This window comes from Malania oleifera, chromosome 4 (assembly GCF_029873635.1).
Source record: "Malania oleifera isolate guangnan ecotype guangnan chromosome 4, ASM2987363v1, whole genome shotgun sequence".
Lineage (NCBI taxonomy): Eukaryota > Viridiplantae > Streptophyta > Magnoliopsida > Santalales > Ximeniaceae > Malania > Malania oleifera.
The window spans coordinates 64327361-64353807 of NC_080420.1; positions in this window are offsets into that span (position 1 = coordinate 64327361).

Consider the following 26447-nt stretch of genomic DNA (forward strand, 5'->3'; position numbering starts at 1 on the left):
GCTTAGGAAAAATGGGCATTGACAACTATGCCTCTTTGGCCAGTGCCTTTTGGAAGAAAGGTGCTGGCCAAAGAAAGAGATATCTATTTTGATTAAGAGAAAATGAAACCAAGAGGAAAAAACAAGAAACAAAAGGAGAACTAAACACAAACAAGTCAAAGCTCAACCTTAGTCTTAGGGGTTAGCAACCTTAACCTACTTTGTCTAGAAAAATGAAGATTCAGCCTCATGGAATTGTGACCTTAAAATAACTCTTCTCACATAACAAAGACTTTGACTTAGCGGATAGTAACCTTGACCTACCTCATCAAGAAAACAAAGATTCAGAGTCAGAGAATTTTGACCTTAAAATACCTTCTCTAACACGACAAAGACTCGGTCTTAAAGGAATAAAACCTTGATCTGCCTCATCCAAAAAACAAATATTTGCCCTTAGGGAGTTGCAAACTTAAAATGCATGGTCTTAAGGGATAGTAACCTTGACCTACCTCGTCTAGAAAAATAAATATTTGGCCTCAAGGAATTGTGATCCTAAAGTACCTCCTCTAACACAACAAAGACTTGGTCTCAAGCTAGGGATAGTAACCTTGACCTACCTCGTTTAGAAAAAAAAAAATATTTGGCCCCAAGGAATTTTGATCCTAAAGTACCTCCTCTAACACAATAAAGACTTGGACTTAAGGGATAGTACCCCTGACCTATCTTATCCAGAAAACAAAGATTCAGCCTTAGGGAATTGTGATCCAGAAGTACCTCCTCTAACAAAGCAAAGACAAGATCTCAAGGGATGGTAACCCTGACCTACCTCATCTAGAAAACAAAGATTCGACATTAGGGAAATCTGACCATGAAATACATCCTCTAACCCAGCAAAAGACTCAATCTTAAGGGATAGTAACCCAGACCTACCTCATCCAGAAAACAAAGATTCGACCTCAGGGAATCATGTCTCCAAAGAACCTTTTCTAACATAGCAAAGACTTGGTCTTAGGAGATAGTAACCTTCACCTACCTCCTTTAGGAAAATAAAGATTCAGTCTCAAGGAATTGTGACCCTAAAGTGCCTCTTCTAACACAAAAAAGACTTGTACTCAAAGAATAGTAACATTGACCTATCTTGTTTAAATAAATAAGGATTCAACCTCAGGGAATTGTGACCATAAAGTACCTCTTTTGACACAAAAAATACTTGGTCTTAGAGAATAGTAACTCTGGCCTACATTATCTAGAAAACAAAGATTTAGCCTAAGGGAATTGTGATAAGATTCGGTAGGAATCTAAGGTTCCCAATATACAAACAAAGATGGCAAGTACTTAAAGTTTCCCCATGTTGACCCAAAATGCACCAAATCACGAGCCAAACCGATTGTCAATAGAGTCTTTAACCAACCCTATTCATTGTGCTATCTTTCTGATAATTATGAGGCAAATTTGAATGATTCTTTAATTAAGGAGGAAACATTTAAGAGATAGACAAAAGTGAGAGAAGGAATTTTTTCCATGTGGCTTGGAATGATATTGATTTCTTTGATTACATCTTCTTGACTTAGTGTAAGAGGTGTTGAGTGACTGAAACAACAAAATGTTTCATAGAGTACCTCCGTCTTGGAAGCCTTTGACACAAGTTATCTAAAGTAGTCTAGGACGCGGTAAGCTTGGAATTTTTGAAATAATTACACCGCCTTTGCTTGGAAACAAACTGGCCATTGTATTGCATTTCTTCCTCCTTATTTTCCATTCTCCTTCTCCATTATTGTTGTTGTTGTTGTTGTTGTTGTTGTTGTTGTTTATGTTGTTGTTTTTGTTGTTGTTGTTTCATTTATTTTTTATTCTTTTAATGGAAAGGGATAGAAGACTAATTTGCCTTTAAACTCCATTACACTACCTAAGGGCAAAAATTCAAAATTATATTTCTGGCTATTAGTCTCATTGACCACTAAAAGGGAGCATTACCTTGATTCAAGTTTTGAACTTCTACATAAACGAGAAATAATTTGTGCCCTCTTCATAGGATCAAAATTTGACAACATTTAGTAAATCATCAAGGCCATAATATTGCTCGAAGATATAGATATCCCCAACTTTCAAGTAGTTATCTTGCACAATGTTCCCAACTTGAAATGAGTTGTGCCTTACTTGAAACAATGTACTTTATAGAATAAGTTTTCCCATTCAAGGTTTGGATAGTTACTTCCCTATGATTTTGGTAAAAATTATATTAACAAAGCTTAACGATATCGACAATGAACATCCACCACTAACATAAGATGGTCATATTGTAACTATATGGAAGGGATTTTCATGTTTGAAAGCGTTAGCTTCCTAAATGGCTATAAGTTTTTCCTTGAATTCTTTGTGAGATGCATAGTCTAATAACATTCTTATGGCTTCCATTCTACCTATGGGAGTAGAGGTCTCATCATAGTCTATTCCTTCTTCTTGACTATATCCTTGAGCAACAAGTCTACCTTTATTACGTACTACTATACCGTTTTCATCTTTTTTATTCCTAAATACCCATTTGGTTCCTATTACTGAATGGTCATCAGGTCTAGGAACTAATTTACATACTTTACTTCTTTCAAACTAATTTAATTCTTCTTGCATAGCTATTATCCAAGAATAGTCACTTAAGGCTTCTTCTATATTCTTTGGTTTTTTTTTTTAGATAGAATTGCGTAATGGTTACATAGACTTTTAAATGAGGATCTAGTGGATACACCATGTGAAGGTTCACCAATGATTTGGTCTTTTGGGTGATTTCTTACAAACTTCCATTCTTTAGGTAGCTCATATTTATCTGTGGGTCCATCATTTGAGGTTGATTCATTGTTCTCATCTTTTGTTTCCTTAATTTCTTAGTCTTCTAGTTTTGTATTGTTTCTTTGATTCTATGATTGTGAGTGTTCTTTTGTTGTAGATTATGAATACTTTATTATTTAATGCATACCATAGGAAAATTCCTTCTTTTGATTTTGCATCAAATTTTCCTAAGTCTTTTTTATCATTCAATATAAAACACATACATCCAAATACATGAAAATAAGATATGTTAGGCTGTCTCCCTTTCCATAGTTCATAGGGGGTCTTATCTAGGCTTGATCTTATGGAAACTCTATTCATCATATAACATGCGGTATTTATCGTTTTAGCCGAAAAATACTTAGGTAATTTATGCACATTAAGCATGGTCTTAGCCTTTTCTTAAAGAGTCCATTTCTTCCTTTTAACAACTCCATTTTTTTTTAGGAGTTATAGGTGCTGAAAAATTGTGATTTATTCCATCTTCATTACAAAATTTATCAATTTCTTTATTTTTAAATTCTCCTCCTTGATCACTTCTGATATTTAGAACTCCATACCCCTTTTCATTTTGGAGTCTCTTGCATAAGCTAATTAGCATCTTGCAAGCTTCATCCTTGGAGGCTAAGAAGAGTACCCAGGTAAATCTGGAGTAGTCATCAACAATGACAAAAGTATATTGCTTTCCTCTTAAACTTTGTGTTCTAGTAGGAATCTAAGTGGATAAGTTCTAAGGGCTTACTAGTGGAAATGTGTTTTTTTCTTTTTAAAACTTGTCATAGTTTGCTTTCTAAGCTGGCAAACGTCACAAATTTTGTCTTTTATGAACTTTGAACTAGGTATACCTTTGACTAAGTTTCTTTTAGCTAATTTAGATAACAAGTCCATACTAATGTGTCCTAGTCTTCTATGCCACAGCCAGCTGGCTTCATTTATAGCTGTTAAACATGTGACTTTTTAAGATATTAGGTTTTCAAAATTTATGCAATACACATTATCAACTCTATTTTCAGTGAATAAGATATCATGTTTTTCTCGATTTTCAACTATACACTTATCTTGTTTAAAGATTACAACAAAGCTTTTATCACTTAATTGACTAATGCTAAGTAGATTATGTTTCAACCTATCTACCAATAAATCATCATTAATAGTTAGGAGGATTCTTTACCTACTTTTCCGATATCGATTATTTTACCTTTAGTATTATCTCCAAAGGTGACATGTCCATCATATTTTTGCATTGATGTGGTTTATTTGGGCTTGTCTCTGGTCATATGTCTTGAACATCCACTATCCAAGTACTATTTGTCTTTTGATGGAGTTGTCCTAAAACTCACCTACAAGAAAGGTTTCAAGGTGTTAGTTTTGGTGCCCAAACCTTCTTAGGTATTTTTATTTTAGGTTTATCATCAGTTTTGACTCTCCATACTTTATTGATTTTAAGATTTTTCCTTTTATATAGACATTCAAACTTTATATGTCCTTTTTTCTTACACAAGAAGCAAGTAGTGTGTTCATAAGCATTTGTAGAAGATGTTCTAGCATAATGTCTTGATTCTTTTATGAAGTATCCCATATAGAGATTCTTTTTCTTCTTTTTTTCAACTCCGTTGTATCCAATTCCTTCTTTATCTAATGACATTCTTTGTGTTCCAATTGGCTTTTCAAATTTTTCCTTTCCTTTTGTGAAATTGTAGATGATTTTGTCTTTATTCTCAATTTTACTTTTAAGGCTATTTATTTCTAAATCCTTTTTGTTGACTCTACAAGTCCAATCTTGTTTTGATAATGACAAATCACTTGGTATTTGATCTATGCATTGAGTTTGTGTATAGGACCTATATTAACCATGCATGGAAAGATAACAAGTTATGGATGCATTCAAGTAAAGCCTACAAATCGTGGAAAGCATCTTGGAACTTAAAGAGTATGAGAAAGAGTATGAGAATCAAGATGCAAGAGGCAAAGTTCAAGAAACTCTTGGGAATGGGTATTTAGAGGTTATGTATTTACATTGGCATATGATTTATTTTGAAGCTCATTATAACTTAGAATAGTTTTAAGACTCATGCATTTCATGCACATCATTAGGAAACTCTCATGGACCTTGAAATGCTTTCAAAATCATGAAAAACATATTTAATGAAAGACCCAAGAAAAGAAGCCAAGCAGATTTTTAGTTAGAAATGAAAATTTGAGAGAATGGTGAGTTCGGTCACCTGAACTCAAACCTCAGTAGCCTAACGAATTTCTTCAGTTGCCTGAAGATTAAGTTTAGTCACCTGAAGAATTAAATGGAGAAGACAGAACATGGTCGAGGCTCTTCGGTCGCCTGACCTTGGAACCTCAGGCGCCTGAAGTTGACACTTCAGGAGCTTGAAGTTGAGTTCGGTTGCCTGAACTCGCAGGAAAGCCTAAAAATTAGCTCTTTGTTAAAAAGACACGCGAAGTATATTATTGATCCAATGGATGAGATTAATTCTAAGGGTAATATAATATATATTATGAATATCTAAACCCTAGAACACAAGCTAAGGGACACAACAAGAAATACATACTTCTCATTGCAAGATTTAAACCCTAGAGCCGGTTTTCTGCACTTCAATCTTCTTCCATATTTGTTTGGGAAAATCTCTTCTAAAATCAAAAGAGCATTCATTCATCCAACTAAAATTTGATTCAATATTAAGGTTTGATCTGTCAAGTTATCATTTTTTTTTAAGAATCTCTTATCTATTTACTTGTTCATCATTACAAAGAAGTTTTGATCTTGAGTGTGTATTCACATATAAAAACTAAATTTTGGGAAGATCATGTTTTGATAAAATCTTGTTAGCTTGGTTGATTGATTTGAACTTCAAGAAGTAGATAAACACATATTCATATAAATCGTTCATTGGGCTTCTTATTGAAAAACCTATTTTGATTAAATACGAATTTGTGTATTGACACATAGCATACATCAAACGATTGTATCGTTTTTCATACATTCTTGAGCTTCAAGTTTTATCATATGTTAATGTACTAGGAAATTGAATTGTACTCACAAGCTTTTATTTAGAAGCATTTTTTTTAGTGTTATTTTCAGATTTCATTGTAAACACGGTTCGGGTTGTGAACCGGGTGTGAGGAGGAAGTTGTACCTCTTGTGAGCAGCGGATAAAGAGGGAGTTGTAACTCTTGTAAGCAGCGGTTTGTAAGGGAAGCTCTGTCCCACTTTAAGGAGCAGGGTTATTAGTGAATCCTTGAGTGGTTGCTCAAGGCGAGGACGTAGGCCAAGTCGGCTGAACCTCGTAAAATCGCGTTTTTCATCTCTCTCCCTTTTACTCTTTATTTTCCGCATTGTATTTAAATTGAGGATATTGCATGCATAGATAGGATTGCCACACTCACACAAAATTGAGCAACTAGAAGCATTTGGTGAACTTATAAGAAGTGTGTGAAAGAAAAACTAAGTGGTTTAATTTTTTTTTTTAATATCCAATTCACCCCCCCCCCTCTTGGGACTACACCTTAATCAACACTTTTTACTTTCACCATTTACTTGCATCTTTGCTAAGTCTTGAGACATATCTTTTATTTTATACATGAGATAATCAATCTGAGTTTTTTCTTTTTCAACTGATTTTGAAATCTCAAGTTGATTTTTGAGTATTTCATTTTGCTCTTTCAAAGCTAAGTTTCTTTTGGTTACTCTTATAAACCTTTTATGGAAAGTAAATAGTTCATCCTAAATTTATCTATATGAAAGCATGCTTTCACATTAGTCACTACATGATTCATCATTAGATTCTTCAAATGAGCTAGTGTAGGAATTTACTTCAGCATCTCTTGCCATGAAGCAAAGGTTTGCAACGTCTTGATCACTTGATTCGCTTTTAGATTCATAGGAAACCGTCGACGGTTTCCACTGTGCTAGCAACCCTATATAAATGGTTTAAATCATTTAATTGATTAAAAAATCAAATCACTTTCCTTCTCTCACCAAGGGCTGCAACCAGCTCTCTCTCTCTTTCTCTCACCTTGATTTCTCCCCTAATTTCAGCCCAAATCAGCTGATAAACATGATTTAGGTATGCCAGAGGCGAATCACTTCATTTTAACCAGAGTGATTTTGAGAATCAAGCATTTCAGGCACCACTCCAAAATCACAGTAAGGAGATTATTGGTAATATGTGGGTCTTGGTATGTTGAATGGTTTTATTCTGGGGTTACGTTGATTAAAATAGGGTTTAAGAATACAAGCTTTATATGGGCGCCATAGGCATAGTATTGAATTCCCTACAAGCATAGTTCTAGGAAACAGGTAAGGGGATAGATTTTGTAAGGTATTTTCAGAAAGTTCACCGTTTAAAATACAGTATTTGATTCAGAAGTTATATACATGAATTATATGGATATTTATATCTATGGAAGCAGATTTAATATTATTTTTTAGAAAAATATAATCTTCCCAAACAGTCAGCATATTATAGAATAACACTCACTCGCGTGGCATGAGTATAAATATTTTACTGCAGATATTAGCATGTCAGGTTATTTTATAGTTATGCGAAACAAGCATGTTTTATAAAGAATTTTTAGAAAATCTATAAATAGTACAAAAATTATGATATTTTTAGTATATTATGATTATTCAGCAGGCCCAGAAGCCGTGATAATTCAGTCGGCCCAGATGCCATGATTATGCAGCCGGCCTAGATGCCATGATAATTCAGTCGGCCCAGATGCCGTGATATTTCAGCCGGTCCAGATGCCGTGACTAGATATATTTATAATAGTCTATTCAGAAACATTATTATGACATATTTTACACGAAACCATGAAACAATTATATTATAGTTATTTATGAAATTTACTATATGATAGAAAAACTCGGATGACTTAGTTTAGTTTTAGAGCACGTTACCGTAGCTATCAGTTCAGATTAGTGCCACCACACATTTCAGATAGAGTGTCTATGTATGGAGAGTTGTTTAAGCCAGTGTAGTAGTGTGCCCCCCTGGCAGTCCGGATCAAGCTGGGAAGACCAATCGTACTAACGGACGAGTCAGTTTTAACTTAGCATGGTAGGCCAACCATTGTTAGGTCCCACCTACGAGTCGTACAACCCAATCATGTGGGGGTAGTGCATGATATCAGCTAGCTATCGATCATGGGAATGATTTTAGTATTATACAGATATAGCAGACAATTTTTATACATATAGAATTTCAGTATTATACAGATGATTTATATGCATATAGCAATTTATTATAACTCAGTATGTCTATGTTGAAATATGATTTCTTCATATTTATACAGAACATATTTACTTGATTTATCAAATGCAATTAATTATATATAGTATATGTTTATAACACAATAGAAGCCATGTGTCACACACTGATGCTAATTTATCTCACTTACTGAGAGGTGTCTCACCCCAAAATTCAAACATTTCAGGAAACCTAGATAGTTGAGTAGAGCAAGCTCCGAGATAGAGGAGGCCTTAGTACTTGCCCTAGCTGCAGGGTAAATATTTCAGTTAGAATATGGTTTTTGTGTGAGTCCCTAGAATATTTTTATGGATTTATGAGGATGTATATGTATGATTATGAAGTTAGTAGGACTCTGGTATTGTATATAAAATTCAAGTATATCATGTTTTCTGTTGCACAATTGATATGTATTGGTGAGCAGGTATATCTCCGGTACCCCACTTTGAGTCTGGATTGACTTTGTTTACAGTTTGAGATATCAGAGTTTATTAAGTAAAAAATGGAAATATATATATATATATATATATATATATATGTGTGTGTGTGTGTGTGTGTGTGTGTGTGTGTGTGTGTGTGTGTGTTGGCCAAATTAGGCTTTTCAATCTTGTTTTTATGATAACAAATGAAGCTAGTATAACTTGTCTATTGAGTGATCTTATTTCAGGAATATATATCTCAACACAAGAGAAAGAAGCTATGAGAACAAGCTATGCATTAAAGTTATATCAAGAGAACAAGCTATGAATATCAAGAGAAAACTTCAACAAATTTTTCAAGAAGTAAAGAAAAAGACTTGAAGCCTCAGTACTTAATAGCTTAAAGATAAAAAGGGGACTTGAAGTCAAAAGGATTATCAAAGTCTTAAAGTATTGTGCTTAATAAAATCTTGTTGTAAGTACTTCATATCAAATGATAGAGAATATGAAGCTCTTTAAGATTTAAGAAACTTATTTTTAATCTCTGGAAATATTTTATGAAAAATCACATCATGAGTGTAAAACTAAAATTGAAAAAACAAAAAGAAAAGGCTGTTTTTTGTCTATCTAGTCGATTGACTTAACCAAGTCAAAATCAGTCAGCCGACTAACCCAAAATATACTATGTTTTGCCAACCGACTGACAATTTCTTGAAATAATTTTTGGGAGAAAGAATGGTGTCAGCCGCCTGTCTAGCCAACTGACCTTGTGATTTTTGAACTACCCAGTCGCATGTCCAGCCGACTGACTCCATGGTTTTATTTTTTAAATCCCAACGAGAAAATTTCAAACATTGGTTTTTCAAAATATGAACATTGTAAAAACTTGGAAATTACTCAAAGACACTTGGGGAACAAGGAAACTAAGCCAAGAATGCCTATAAATACTCCTTTAAACTCAAGAATTATCAATCCAAGTAATTACTTAGCTCTCTTGAAATTAAAGCATTCAATCTCTTAAAGCTCTCTATTACTCATACTCCATCTGGGAGAAAAGTTCTAAAACTCTGCTGAAATATCAAAGCCATGGTTCATACTCTAAATTTTATTATTCAAAACAAACCCTTGGTGATCTTTAAACACTTGAGCTTCATAGTTTCCTTATTGTTTATTTGATTGAAGTATTGATTGTGCTCTAACTTGTACAACTCTACTCTATTTTGAGAGTTTCTTTTGTACACAGATCATTATAGCAATCTTGTTATTTTGCTGATAGTTCAAGGCTTGTTTGGATCATTATACCGAGTGAGGATTGTTCACTTGGAGAGGTTTCTCTACCTAAAAAGTGGGAATTTTTGTAAAGGCCTGCTCTACCCGGTAAAGAGCATACTTAGTGGAATCCTTTGGTGGAATTGACCGAAGGCGAGGACGTAGGCTAGGGATAAGCGAACCTCATAAATCTCGGTGTTCTTCTTCTCCTTACTCTCTTTACTTTTTGTATTATATACTGTGTATATCAAGTGCAGGTTGTAGGGCTTATACATTATATTCAAGGAAATCTCTTGATTTAATAAAGTACATTTTTAATTAACCGTTTGCAGAAACCCACAAGGGAGTACATTGGTTAATTTGCAGAAATCTTGGTTAAGGGATTAAGCAATAAAAATTCATCCAAAAACAACAGCTGCAGGACTTCCACTAAAGGAAAATATTATTCTTGAATGATTGGTTGAGCTTTGATTGGATTGTATTTTGTCTTAAGTTAGTGGTGTGATTTGGTTTAGATTGTAAATTGATAAATTTACTTTTATAGTGTTGAATTAAAACAAGTAAGAATAAAAAATTAAGTTTAATCTAAATTTCCAATTCACCCCCCTCTTGGTATCTATTCTAAATTTCAATTGGTATCAGAGCCTAATTATAGTAATTCTTAACAAGAAACTATAAAACGATTAAATGGCCAATATAGGAATAGCACCCTTCGGTGAGGGCCAATCCTCAACCCGTCCACCAATCTTCTGTGGACATAATTACACCTTCTGGAAAAAGAGAATGCAAATTTATCTCCAACACATGGATTGCAAAGCATGGGAAGTAGTTATAGATGGAGACCTTATTCCCACCAAGATAGTAGATGGAAAACAAACTCCAAAAGAGAAAAAGGATATGACCGATTTAGATTATAAAATGCTTCAAATAAATTCAAGCGCTATAAATGCCTTATACTGTGCTTTAGATGCTAATGAATTTAATAGGGTCATGGCCTGCAAAACGGCTAAGGAGATTCGGGACAAACTAGAAGTCACATATGAAGGATCAATAGATGTTAGAGATAATAGGATAGACATGCTGACAAGCGAATATGAAGCATTCAAGATGAACTCAAATGAAACAATATCAAGTATGTACACAAGATTTACCCACATAATAAATTCCTTAAGTGCTTTAGGAAAAAACTTATACTACCTAAGAAATGATTAAGAAAATTCTAAGAGGCATTCCCTCCATTTGGGAACCAAAGGCTACAACTATCACTGAAGGTAGAAACCTCAAGACCACCCCTTTAGATGAACTCATAATAGGTTCACTCCTTACCTATGAAATGGCCTTAAAAGAAAGGAATCCTGAATCAAAGCATAAAAGATCCTTTGCACTAAAAGCATCTAGCCATAGCTCTAGTGAAGAAGAAAGTGAAACAAGTGACTTAGATTAAGATGAATTAACATTCATCACTAAAAGATTAGGTAAATTTTATAGAAGAAATAAAAGATTTCCTAGAACGTTCAATAAAAAGAAACCTAAAAATGGAGGGACAAGTAGGAAAGAAAATAAAAGTAAGAATGAACCTCCAATATGCTATCATTGCAAGAAACCAGGGCATATCAAACTGGACTGCCCATTGCTCAAGAAAGACAAGAAGAAAAATATGGAAGCTATGAAGGCCACTTGGGATGACTCAAGCTCCAGCGAAACTAAAAACGAATCAAGTGGACAAGAGATGGCAAACATATGCTTTATGGCGAATGACGAAGAGGTAAATTCCTACTGCACTTCAATAGAATCTTGCAATGAATCTTGTGACGAGTCATGTCATAGTATGCCCTCATACAAGGAATTACAAGCTGAATTGTTTTCCCTACATAAAAGATTCATAAAATTTCCAAAAGAAATATAACCTTTAAGGATCAAAATAAAGAACTATTGAAGCAACTTGAATCATTCAAAACCATTGAAAAAGAAAAAGACTTTTGTATTGAAAAGTTAGAGGAGGAAGTAAATAAAGTAACTCAAAAATTAGGAAAAACTCATAAAGAAAACTTGAATAAAAAGGATTTAAAAGTAAATGAACTTAAGAAATTAGTAGAGGATAAAGAGAAAATTATATATAACTTTACCAAAGGCAAAGATAATTTCGAAAAGATGATTGGACAGCAAAGGCTTCATGGACATAAGGAAGGAGTATGATATAATGGTAAGACAAATAAAAAGAATAAGAAATTATACATGAGATACTTTGTCAAGGAAGCCAAGCACTATGCAAGCACTTCCTTAAACAACAAACATGAATACACCACTTGCTATATATGCAAAACTAAAGGTCATGTAATGTTCAATTGCCCACTAAAAAGAAAGTATGTTAAAGTACAAGGAGAATGGAAAGTTAATAATGGAACTAACGACAAAACAAGGAAAGTAAAGAGAATTTGGGTTCCAGAGACTAACATAATGAATCCTCCATTGTAGGTATGTTTTAGGACAACACCGTCAACAGATAAGTGGTACTTAGACAGTGGGTGTTCAAGCCACATGACCAGCAATAAGACCATGTTTTCCTCTCTAAGATGAAAGGATGGAGGATATGTCACCTTCGGTGACAATGCCAAAGGAAAAATTATTGGCATCAGGAAAATAGGTAAAGAACCTTCTCTCACTATTGATAATGTGTTATTAGTAGAAGGGCTAAAACACAACCTTTTAAGTATTAGCCAATTAAGTGACAAAGGGTTTGAAATAACCTTTAAGAAAGAAAATGTGTTATCCAAAATCCTAAGGAAATAAAACCTTGTTTATAGCTCATAGGATAAATAATGTTTATTGTATAAACTCTGAGAATTTAGTGAATCAAAACGTAACTTATTTGGCAGCAATGAATGAAATAAGTTGGCTATGGCATAGGAAATTAGGACATGCTAGAATGGACCTATTATCCAAATTATCAAAGAAAAATCTTGTAAAGGGACTACCAAACACTAAATTCATAAAAGACAAGATGTGTGATACATGCCAAAAGGGAAAGCAAGTAAAAACAAGCTTTAAAAAGAAAAAATACATTTCTACTAAAAGACCCCTAGAACTCTTACATGTAGACCTATTTGGTCCAATGAGAACCTTAAGCCTAGGAGGTAAACAATACGCTTTTGTAATAGTAGATGACTATTCTAGATTTACTTGGGTAATATTCTTAGCAAACAAAGATGAAGCGTGTGACGTGCTAATCTCCCTATGCAAGAAATTACAAAATGAGAAGGGCTATAATGTAACAAGTTTTAGAAGTGATCAAGATAGAGAGTTTAAAAACAAAGAAGTTGATAAATTTTGTAATGAACATGGAATAAATCATAATTTTTCAGCACCCAGAACTCCACAACAAAATGGAGTTGTAGAAAGAAAAAATAGAACTCTACAAGAAATGGCAAGAACATTGCTAAATGAAATAATCTACCTAGATACTTTTGAGCAGAAGCTATAAATACAACATGGTACATTGTAAATAGGAAACCAAGTATAGACAAAACACCATATGAACTTTGGAAAGGTAGAAAACCTAATATTTCCTACTTTCATGTATTCAGATGCAAATGCTTTATTCTTAATACTAAAGATGATTTAGGAAAGTTTGATGCAAAGTTTAATGAAGGTATCTTCTTAGGTTATTTTACAAATAGTAAAGCTTATAGGGTTTATAATAAAAAAACTCTAACAATTATTTAATCAATACACATAACATTTGATGAGACAAACAACTATGATAATAAAATTAAGATTGATGAAAAAGAAGATATTCTGAAAAAAAGAAGAAGATCCTGAATTAAAAGAAGAAAATAATAATGAAACTTCAAATAAAAACATTGTAGAAAATCTAGAACTACCTAAAGAATGGAGATATGCTAAAAGTCACCCAAAAGAACAAATTCTTGGTGAAACATCAAAAGGAATAACCACTCGAGCCTCATTGAAAAATATTTGCAACCATTATGCCTTTTTGTCTCAAGATGAACCCAAGAATATTGAAGAAGCCTTAAAAGATGATTCTTGGATTATAGCTATGCAAGAGGAACTAAATCAATTTGAAAGAAGTCAAGTATGAGAACTTATACCTAAACCCAAAGACAAATCAATCATAAGAGCTAAATGGGTGTTTAGAAATAAAAAGGATGAAAATAGATAGTTATAAGAAATAAAGCTAGACTAGTAGCACAAAGATATAATCAAGAAGAAGGAATTGATTACGATGAAATCTTTGCTCCCATAGCTAGAATGGAAGCAATTAGGATGCTCTTAGCCTATGCAGCCCATAGGAATTTTAAATTATACCAAATGGACGTAAAAAGTGCATTCCTAAATGGTTATATAAATGAAGAAGTATATGTTAAACAACCTCTAGGTTTCAAAGATGTAAAAAATCTAAATCATGTATTTAAGTTGACAAAAGCATTGTATGGTTTGAAACAAGCTCCTAGAGCTTGATATGAAAGGCTAAGTAAATTCTTACTTAAAAATGAATTCTCAAGAGGAAAGGATGATAGCACCTTATTCATTAAAGACAAAAAAAAAAAGACATGCTAATTGTCCAAATATATGTGGATGATATTATATTCGGGGCTACAAATGAAGTTCTATGTAAAGACTTTGCCACATGTATGCAAAAAGAATTTGAAATGAGTATGATGGGGGAATTAAATTATTTACTAGGACTTCAAATTAAACAAGCTAAGAATGGGACGTTTTTAAATCAAACTAAATATATTAAAGATATGCTTAAAAGGTTTGATATGGAACAAAGTAAACCAATAGGAACCCCAATGAGTACTTCAACAAGTCTTGACAGAGATGAAAAAGGAAAGCAAATTGATACAAAACACTATAGGGGAATAATTGGCAGTTTACTATATTTAACCACTAGTAGACCTGATATTATGTTCAGTGTATGTATGTGTGCAAGATTTCAATCAACACCTAAAGAATCACATCTAACAGCAGTTAAAAGAATACTTAGGTACTTACTAGGAACACTTGATCTAGGTTTATGGTACCCAAAAGATACTGATTTAAATATGATAAGTTATTCTGATGCTGATTATGCTAGATGTAAGGTTGATAGAAAGAGTACAAGTGGCACATGCCACTTTCTAGGACAATCTTTAGTGTCATGGTTCTCAAAGAAACAAAACTCCATAGCTTTATCAACCGTTGAAGCCGAATATGTAGCAGCTGGAAGTTGTTGTGCAAAACAACAATTAAAAGACTTCAATCTAGAGTACAAAACAATACCTATAAAATGTGATAATACAAGTGCGATTAATATATCAAAAAATCTTATCTCACACTCAAGAACCAAGCATATAGATATAAGGCATCACTTTTTAAGAGATCATGTTCAAAAAGAAAATATAATTCTCGAATTTATATACACACATGATCAATGGGTGGATATATTTACTAAACCTCTTGCAGAAGATAGATTTATAAATATTAGAAGAGAGCTAGGTCTATTGCACAATAGAGAAATTGAGTAAAAAGTAAAAAATAAAAATAAAGAACTTAAACAAATAGGATGAAGTTAGCCGACTGGCTCCAGACCCAGCCGACTGACTGAATAATTAAACTTCGAAACAAAGGGCAGTCAGCCGACTGGCTCCAGACCCAGTCAACTGACTGACAGAAAACCCTAACTTTAGTTATAAAAATTCAAGTCATTCGCGTGGTCAGCCAACTGACCTAGGGTTTCTTCTTAAGCTTTACCCTTCACCTCTTCCTATCCTCTGCTCTTCTTTCTCAAGAATACTACCAGAGATCATCCTCTAACACCAAATCATCCAAATGTCGAGGATCAAATCCATTGGAAACAAGAAAGCATCTACCTCTTCGCAACACCACTCTGAAGATCCAGCCATTGAACAATGGCTCGTGGCTTCTCATGCCAAAACCCTCTACCACAATCAACTAAGCATGATGGAACCTCTTCTTGGTAAAATTCTTGATACCTCTTTCTTTTCCTCTGATTTTCCACACATCCTCTCATTATTCGAAACTCTTGGATGGAAAAACTTCATACTATTTCAAGCTAAGGGCCACTTCCCGACCCTTATCAAACTTTTCTATGAAAATCTTGTTCGAGAAACAAACGGACTTTCAACAAAAGTCATGGGAAAGTCTATATCTCTTACACCGGAATCACTTGCAAAAATCTTTCACATACCAAATGGCGAGTTTAGGTGTCCTACTTTTGGAACGTCTTGGATTTACGAACAAGACTTCACTCTAGAAGAATTTCTTCCGTTGGTATTGGACCATACTCCTGTTTCATTTGAAGGACCTCCCTTATATAAATACCTAAATCTTCAAGCACAAATACTACAGAAACTCATCACATATAACATTCTTCCTCAAGTAGGATCTCATGCCTATATTTCTTATGCTGATTGTTTTGCCATTTGGTGCCTTCTCAAGGGTAAGAAGCTGGATTTACCAAGCCTTATGCTTCAATGGATGATTTCACATGTAGAGGCACGAAGGGTTACACTTCCTTATGGAGGAACCCTAAATATGCTCTTTGCTAAACTTCATATATCCTCATCTTCTAATCATTTTGTCAAACGTACTCACTATGATATTTTTAACTCTACTACTCTTAAGTTGATGGGCTATGAAAGACTCAATGATGACTGGATTCTTAAAGGAAGTGAAGGTCAAGCACCTCCTCCTCCTCTTGTTGCTGGTCCTCCTACTTGGTTCAATCAATTTTTCCAGCAGTTCACTAGTTTTAGCCAAGACATGCAGACTGGAATCAAATCTCTTCAAACCAACTTTTTAGCTCTTCAAGAAAATTATTCTTCACTTAATGATCTTGTAGGTCGCATTGAAAAACATCTAGCCAGTTCATCTCGTCCTTCAGATCCTATGGATATTAGTTCTACTCCTGCAAGTAATGTAGGAAGTGATGAAGAGGACTCCTAAGATGAAAATGGTGATGATGAAGAAAACACTGAAGAAGAACATAAAGAAGGTGAAGATGATGAATCAGAAAAAGAAGATGCATCCGATGATAATTGATGTTTTATTTTCTTTGAAATTTTTTTCTTATTTCGGTATGTAATAAGTTTTTGAATGATAGCTTTGCTTACTTATTTTCCCTTAATTTTTGATTGATGTCCAAAGGGGGAGAGTTTTTTTTTTTTTTTTTTGTGAGAAACAAAGAAAGAAGTACATGAGTATTTATGTTATGTAATGTAATACTATGACTTTTCCCTATGTATTATGAACTATGTATCTGATGCTTATATGGATGTATATCTATGAATGAGTATGTGCATGAAAACTATGCTTCTATGGATGTATATCTATGGATGAGTATGTGTATGAAAACTATGCCTATATGGATGTATATCTATGGATGAGTATGTGCATGAAAACTATGAGTTTTGATACCGGATACATATGCATATAGTAAGGGGGAGTTTATTTTTATCCTTATCTTTGCTTCTCATTTGTCATCATCAAAAAGGGGAAGATTGTTGGCCAAATTATGATTTTCAATTTTGTTTTTATGATAACAAATAAAGCTGGTATAACTTGTCTATTGAGTGATCTTGTTTCAGGAATACATGTCCCAACATAAGAGAAAGAAGCTATGAGAACAAGCTACGCATTAAAGTCATAGCAAGAGAACAAGATATGACTATTAAGAGAAAGCTTAAACAAATTTTTCAAGTAGTAAAGAAAAAGACTTGAAGCCTAAGCTTAAAGATAAAAAGGGGACTTGAAGTCAAAAGGATTATCAAAGTCTTGAAGTATTGTGCTTAAGAAAAGCTTGTTGTAAGCACTATGTATCAAATGACAATTTTAGGGAATATGAAGCTCTTTAATACTTAAGAAACTTATTTTTAATATATGGAAATATTTTATGAAAAAACACATCATGAGTGTAAAATCGAAATTAAAAAACCAAAAAGAAAAACAAATTTTTTTTCTGTCCAGCCGACTGACTTAACCAAGTCTCACTCAGTTAACTGGCAGTCAGCCAACATACCCAAAATGTACTGCGTTTTGCCAGCTGACTAACAATTTCTTGAAATAATTTTTGGGAGATAGAATGGTGCCAGCCGCATATCCAGCCAACTGACCCTGTGATTTTTGAACTACCCAATCGCCTGTCCAACCGACTGATTCCGCGGATTTTAATTTTTAAATCCCAACGGGAAAATTTCAAACATTGGTTTTACAAAATATAAACTTCGTAAAAACTTGGAAACTACTCAAAGACACTTGGGGAACAAGGAAACTAAGCCAAGAATGCCTATAAATACTCCTTTGAACTCAAGAATTATCAATCCAAGTAATTACTCAGCTCTCTTGAAATTAAAGCGTTCAATCTCTCAAAGCTCTCTATTGCTCATACTTCGTCTGCGAGAAAAGTTCTAAAACTCTGCTGAAATATCAAAGCCACGGTTCATACTCTAAATTTTATTATTCAAAACAAACCCTTGGTGATCTCTAAACACTTGAGCTTCATAGTTTCTTTATTGTTTATTTGATTGAAGTATTGATTGTGCTCTAACTTGTGCAACTCTACTCTGTTTTGAGAGTTCCTGTTGTACGCAAATCATTATAGCAATCTTGTTATTTTGTTGATGGTTCAAGGTTTGTTTGGATCGTTATACCGAGTGAGGATTGTTCACTTGGAGAGGTTTCTCTACCTAAAAAGAGGGAATTTTTGTAAAGGCCTGCTCTGCCCAATAAAGAGCATACTTAGTGGAATCCTTTGGTGGAATTGACCATGGGCGAGGACATAGGTGGGGATAAGCTGAACCTCGTGAATCTCGGTGTTCTTCTTCTCCTTACTCTTTTTACTTTCCATATTATATACTGTGTATTTCAAGTACAGGTTGCAGGGCTTATACATCATATTCAAGGAAATCCTTTGATTTAAGAAAGTACGTTTTTAATTAACCGTTTGCGGAAACCTACAAGGGAGAACGTTGGTTAATTTACAGAAATCTTAATTAAGAGATTAAGCAATAAAAATTCATCGAAAATTAGGTTTTGCAAAACAGCTGCAGGACTTCCATCAAAGGAAAATATTATTCTTGAATGATTGGTTGAGCTTTGATTGGATTGTATTTTGTCTTAAGTTTGTGGTGTGATTTGGTTTAGATTGTAAATTGATAAATTTACTTTTATAGTGTTGAATTAAAACAAGTAAGAATAAAAAAAAAGTTTAATCTAAATATTCCAATTCACCCTCTTATTGGTAGCCATTCTAAATTTCAATATATATAGGCTCTGATACCACAATGTAACACTCCGAAAATTGTGGCTATATATATATATAGCCACAATTTTCGGAGTGTTACATTGTGGTATCAGAGCCTAGTTTGCTAGGTTCTGTAGAATTTAGTGCACAATGGAAAACAATACTAGAGTATAGGAATAGATCAGAATTTTAGTGAGCCAACGTTGGAAGTTAAGATGAGAATTTAGGGTTTTGTTTTACAGTATAGAGGCAGGGACTTCGGGGTGGTTTCTGTGTTTTTCCTGGAATGACGATTTTAGGAAAACCATGGTAAACTATCATCGGTTTTTGTTTCTAAATTGCTGGACTAAATCCTCATTGAGAATAAGGATGTTTAGTTAATTAGTTATATGAGGTTATAAGTTAAATAAATGTATTAGTCATATTATGAAATTAGGATTCTAAGATTGTGTTGTTTTATTTTCAAGATGGGCCCTGTGAATGATAATACGAATGCTCATGAGGGTAATGGAGCAAGGCCTTCTAGTATGGGTGGTGGTCATTTTGATGCAGTCCTGCGCAGTGTTGCTTAGCGGGTTATGGCTGAGATAGCATGGAGTTCTAGAGAGCAGGGATGCCCGTTAGTGGACCAGTGCTGCACTATAGAGCAGTTCACCAGAATGAATCCTCCATCCTTTTTAGGGAGTGCAGACCCAAATGTGGCTGAGAACTAGGTCCAAGAGATTGATAGGATACTGAAAGTGCTGCACTGCACCGATGAATAGAGAGTTCTGTATGCCACATTCAGACTAATAGAGGAGGCCGAGCGTTGGTGGTATGCTGTGAGACTCCTAGAGGAGCAGAGACCAATACCTGTAGCCATGACTTGGAGTTGGTTTAAAGAGATCTTTTTCGATTGATATTTCCCCGCCACTACTAGAGAAGCTAAAGTGGAGGAGTTCTTGAATCTAACCCAAGGGCACCTGATAGTTTAGTAGTAAGCGGCAAAGTTTGTTAAGCTATCTCTCTTTACCCCTTACATAGTCCCAGATGAGGCAAAGAAGGCAAGAAAATTTGAAAGAGATTTGAGGCAAGAAATCTATGAATAGGTGGAAGTTTTGAAGGTGCAATATTTTGTAGAATTGGTATATAGGGCCGCCATAGCAAAGACAAGCAGGCAGAAGGGTGTTGAGGTGTAGAGTCAGAGGAACGAGCACATGCCTCCTAGGTTTTAGGAGGGTACTAGCCGGGGCACATGGAGGAGAGGTAGATACAATGGGAGTTAGAGATAGGATATGGGAAGCCATGGATTTTAGGGTGAGCATATTTATCCTATTTGCCCTAGATGTGGTAGGAGACATATAGGAGAGTGTCAAACGGGGAGGAATGTTTGCTTCAGCGTGGTAGATCGGGTCACTTGGCATGAGATTATCGTGCGTAGCTGAGTAATGCTCCTACCCTTAGACAATTTCGAGGAAACAATCATGCACCCCGAGGTGGCCAACAGAGGAATACTGTGTTGGCGTGGGTCTACGCATTGATACTAGGAGATGCTAAGGTGGCCGGCGATATAGTGACAGGTATTATTACTATGCCTTCAATTAAAACTATTTTTTTATTTGATTCAGGAGTCACACACTCTTTTGTATATACGGGGTATATCAAGTTATGTGGGGTTGAGACTTAGTTGCTAGATACCGAATTATCAATAGCCACACCGCCAGGATCAATAGTGAGTTTTCGAAGGGTACTTAAAGGGTATCAAGTGAATATTCAAAGGAGAGTGCTACCAGCTGACCTCGTAGTGTTAGACATGCATAAATTCGATATGATATTGGGAATGGACCGGTTAACCACCAACTATACCAGCATCGATTGTTATCAGAAAGAAATGGCATTCTGACCCCCTGGAAAGTAGGATTTCAGATTTGTGGGGTCGCGCATGCATTCCTCACCATAGTTAGTGTCAGCAATTCAAGTGAGGAGGCTACTCCTAGATGGATGTCAAGGATACATAGCTTGTGTGAAGGAAATTCTTGAGAAAGAATTGAAACTTACCAATATTCTAGTAGTGAAGGAATTTTTAGATGTATTTCCAGAGGAATTACTTGGATTACCTTATGACCATGAGATTGAATTTGTCGTTGATTTGCTTCTAGGAACGACAAATTTAAAGCTCCCTACAGAATGGCTCCAGCAGAATTGAAAGAACTAAAAGATCAGTTGTAGGAATTATTAGATAAGGGATTTATCAGACCTAGTGTATCACCTTGGGGAGTGTCAGTTCTATTTGTAAAGAAGAAAGAAAGGTCAATGAGGATATGCATTGACTATAGAGAGATAAATAAAGTGACAATTACGAACAAGTATCCTTTTCCCTGTATTGATGACTTGTTTGACCAATTCCAGGGAACACGAAACCATCAAGTGAGAGTCAAAGTAGAGGATGTTTCCAAGACAGCGTTGAACTCGATATGGCCACTATGAAGTTTTGGTTATGCCATTCGGATTGGCGAATGCTCTTGCTACATTTATGTACCTGATGAACAAAATTTTCCATTAGTACTTGGATGAGTTTGTAGTGGCTTTCATTGATGATATACTGGTCTATTCGAGGAGTCCTGAGGAACATGAGACACATTTGAGGCTGGTACTTCAGATACTTAGAGAGAAGGAATTGTATGCCAAATTCAAGAAGTGTGAATTCTAGTTAGAAAAAGTTACATTCCTTGAGCATGTGGTATCCAATGATGGTATCTCTATAGATCCAAGTAAGATAAAGGTAGTAGTGGACTGGGCGAGACTGAGGAATGTTCAGGAGATCAAAAGTTTCTTGGGATTGGTACAATATTATCGTCGGTTCATAAAGGAATTTTCTAGGCTATTAGGGCCTCTAACACAGCTAACAAGGAAAAATGCTAAGTTTGAAAGCAATGAAGATTGTGAGCAAAACTTCTAGGAATTGAAGTATGGCTCGTCACTGCACTACTTTTGACTATTCCATCAGGAGATGGCGATTCGTAATCTATAGTGATGTGTCTCAGAAGGGCCTAGGATGCATGTTAATGTAATAGGGGAAAGTTATAGCCTATGCTTCGCGTCAACTTAAAGAGTATAAGAAAAATTACCCTACGCATGATTTAGAGTTGGCTGCAATGGTGTACGCATTAAAGATCTAGACACATTATCTGTATGGTGGAAAGTGTGAAATATTTACAGATCATAAGAGTTTGAAATATTTCTTCACATAGAAGGAGCTGAATGTGAGGCAGAAGAGGTGGCTAGAATTGATTAAAGATTACCACCTAGGGAAGGCTAATATGGTAGCTGATGCATTGAGTTGTAAATCAAAGAACACATCTATATCAACAATATTAACTACACCTCATATCAGAATGGATTTAGAAAGACTTGGTGTAAAGCTGATAGAGGGTAATCATCAGGTAGTAATTTCTTATCTGGTACTTTAGCCAACTTTGCTAGAGAAAATTAAGATTGCGCAGATGCAAGACGTAGAATTAGTAAAGATCAGAGATAGAGTGCAGAGAGGATAGGGAGCTAATTTTAATATTTCAAATGACGGAGCTCTGAGGTTTCATAGTAGATTGTGTGTACCTGATGATGCTAGAATTAAAAAGACTATTTTCAAATAGGCGCACCATTCCCTATATACAGTACATCCAAGTATGAAAATGTATAGGGATTTACAGATATCCTTTTGGTGGAGTAATATGAAGAGAGAAATTGCTGATTATATAGAGTAGTGTTTGATATGTTAGTAGGTGAAGACTGAACAGCAGAGACCGAAAAGACTATTGCAACCACTTCACATTCCTGAATGGAAGTGGGAGCATATTTCTATGGACTTTGTATCAAAGTTAACACCGATACTTCATGGACAAGATGCCATCTAAGTAATCATTGATAAATTGATGAAGAATGCCCATTTTCTTCCCATCAGAGTTAACTACTCCATGGGTAGGCTGGCAGAACTGTATATACAGGAGATAGTTAGATTGCATGGAGTGCCTGTGTCCATCGTTTTTTACCGGGATCCACATTTCACGTCTTAGTTCTAGAAAAGCTTGCAGAGAGCTTTGGGATCCCAGTTGGATTTTAGCATGGCCTTTCATCCTTAAATCGATGGACAAATAGAGAGGACTATACAGATACTGGAGGATATGTTGTGTGCCCGAGTGCTAGATTTTGGAGGCAATTGGATTCAGTACCTACCACCAGTGGAATTTGCTAACAACAACAACTACCAAACCAGTATTGGGATGGCCCCGTATGAGGCATTATATGGTCAAAGATGTCGATCTCTGTTATATTGGGATGAAATTGGAGAGAAGCAGATGTTAGAGCTGGAAATAGTGCAACGAGCTTCTGAGAAAATCATGCTTATCTAGGAAAGAATTAGAACAACTCAGAGCCGACACAAAAGCTATGCAGATACCCCGTCAACGAGCACTAGAATTTGATGTAGGTGATAATGTGTTCTTGAAAGTTGCACCGATGAAAGGGGTAATGAGATTTGGGAAGAAGGGTTACCTTAGCCCTAGGTATATTGGCTCATTTGAGATATTGGAAAGAGTTGACCCAGTTGCCTACAAGTTAGCATTACCCCATGTGCTATCTAGAATCCATGATGTATTTCATGTGACCAAGTTGAAGAAATACTTCTCAAATCCATCTCATATAATAATTTATGAGGCACTGGAGATTGGTGAGACTTTATATTATAATAAAGTGCTCGTTCAGATTTTAGATCATAAAAAGTGGAAATTAAGCACCAAGAAAATCCCACTGGTGAAAGTACTGTAGAGGAATCATGCACTTGAGGAAACTTCGTGGAGGAAATGCGTCAGAAGTACCCACATTTATTTAGTGGGATCCAGCATTAGCTAGGAAAAAGCAATGATTCAAGTAAGAAATCAGGTATATAAGTAGATTTTTGTGTAGGTTAATTAGTTGAATGTAATAGTTTTCTATTTTAGTTGGTTTTGGGAGAGTTTTGATTTAGTTATTGTAATCTTCCAGAACCGTATATGTAACCACGGTATTCCTCTGCCATAAATGAGGATAATTAATAAAATTTCAGTGTTTTTTTTCTTTAAAATTGGTGCAAATGAAAGATGACAAATTTTGAGGACGAAATTTTTATAAGGAGGGGAGATTGTAGCGGCCTGAAAAATGGGAATAATAACAAAAACAAAGAAAAGGAGAAATTTGGTTTGGTGTAGACCAAATCGTTGACAGTTTAGTAGGGAAGTAGGAAATTGTTGACGGTATTATTATTACCATGGCAGAGTAAGGGTAAAATAGTAAAAACCGCTTGGTTAAAGAGCAAACCGTCGATGGTTCCTGGGAAAACGTCGATGGTTTCCCCTGCACCAACAACCCTATATAAAGGGTTTTAATCATTTAATTGATTAAAAAATAAAATCACACACACACACACACACACACACACTCTCTCTCTCTCTCTCTCTCTCTCTCTCTCTCTCTCTCTCACCTCAATTTCTCTCTTGATTTCAACCCGAATCAATTGATAAACATGATTTCGGGATTCCAGCGGTGATTCATTGTTGTTTAACCTGAGTAATTTTGAGAATCAAGCATTTCAGGCACCACTCCAATATCAGGGTAAAGAGATTATTTTTAAAAGTTTAGCTAGTTATTGGTAATATGTGGGCCTAAGTTTGTTGAATGGCTGTTATTTTGGGGTTAAGTTGATTAAAATAGGGTTCATGGATATAGGCTTTATGCGGGCACCACAGGCATAGTATTGGATTCTCTGCAGGCATAGTTCCAAGAAACATGTAAGGGGATAGATTATGTCAAGTACATTTTCCTCTTACTCTAACCAATTTCAACATTAGAATAATGCGTTTTAATCACCACTCGACTCCTCTCAACCCCCAGAACATGTTCCAATCCTCTATAGTCCCTAAAAACCTACCTTTCATATCTGTTATAATGAAGGTCACGCATTGCCAATGATAATGGTGTTGGCGATGGTCTGATGTATTTTGCACTAATTTCTTTCATTTTTTTAGCCTATTTTGACTCTCTATATCTTCTCTTGCCTATTTTTGGCTTCCTTACAAACACCACGCATGTGAAAAGGGTTCTTTTTCTAACCTACTCTCCTTTCTCCTTTGTCGGAGAGCGATGTTCTGGCGATCTTTGTTTAGGTGTCTTCCCCGCAATTCCTTGGCTATTTAAAGCTTGTATGGATTTTTAAACAAAAATATAACTAAATTCATCCTTCACCTTTTATTTTCATGCAAACATACATAAAATTGCCCAAGACTTTCTATCATTCTTCCATTGTCACATATATGGAATTAAACCTAAAAATCAACCTTTAATATTATATTTTTCAAAGAAAAAACATAGCTTGAGGTCATAAATGAAATCTTGTTTTTGATATGAAAACTAAAGAAGTTTCATATAAGAAATCAAACACTTTAAAGAAGACTAAAGGAGTGAAATCTATTTTAATTCTCTTATGGTTTTTGCTCTCTTCAATCTTTGGATGATGTCATTTTTCTCAAGCTTGAGTTTTCAAAATTTTAGCTTTATCTTCAAGCTCTTAAGTCCCTGACTTTCTTCTCCTTTGGTTCTTCTCTCTCATTTCTTTGAAGCCTTGGCCCCTTTAACTAGAGCAAAAGCTAAGGCTTCCTTTATTTTCCTTTTCAAAAAATACCCCATATCTCAAAAGTAGCTTTTATGTCCAAAGGGGTGTTTGGGATCTCCCTTTACCCTATTCTTGTCCAATTTTAAATTAAAACACAGTTAAGCTCCTTTCTCAAGTGCTCAATTGCAAAATTAAGGTCACAATGACCCTTAAAGCAAGCTTTGCCCATTGCAATGTTGGGAGAAAAAAAGTGAATATTAATTATCTACTCTCGGCTTATATTGAATCTTAAATTGTTCTTTTAACCCATAATTAATTTCAATTATGGCTAAATTGATCCTAGACAAAATAGGATTGTAGTGATTCAAAAAATTAATTAATTAATAATTATTAAATTAAATTATATAATATAATATAATATAATTGTAACGACCCAAAAATTCATACCATTTTTTTTTTCATAAAATATACTACAAAATAAAATACTCTGATACCCCTATATTATCTGCTGTAACATCTCAGGCCCCAAGAGGGTACTGAGGAAAATTCTATTCACAAAATAACATACCTATGCAGCGAAAACATAAAATCATCCATCCATGTTTACAATACCATAATCCAGTATTTTCCTAAGACGTACATACATAATTACACATCATCCTAGCATCTTCTACCCAAAAACTCCTAAATGCTACTAAAAAATACAACCCCCTAAAAACACTTACCTTACAAATAGGGTAGTGTAAACTACCTCTCTACCTACAAGCCAGATCTACTCATCTAGCTGGATCACCTAAAAAATATTAAAT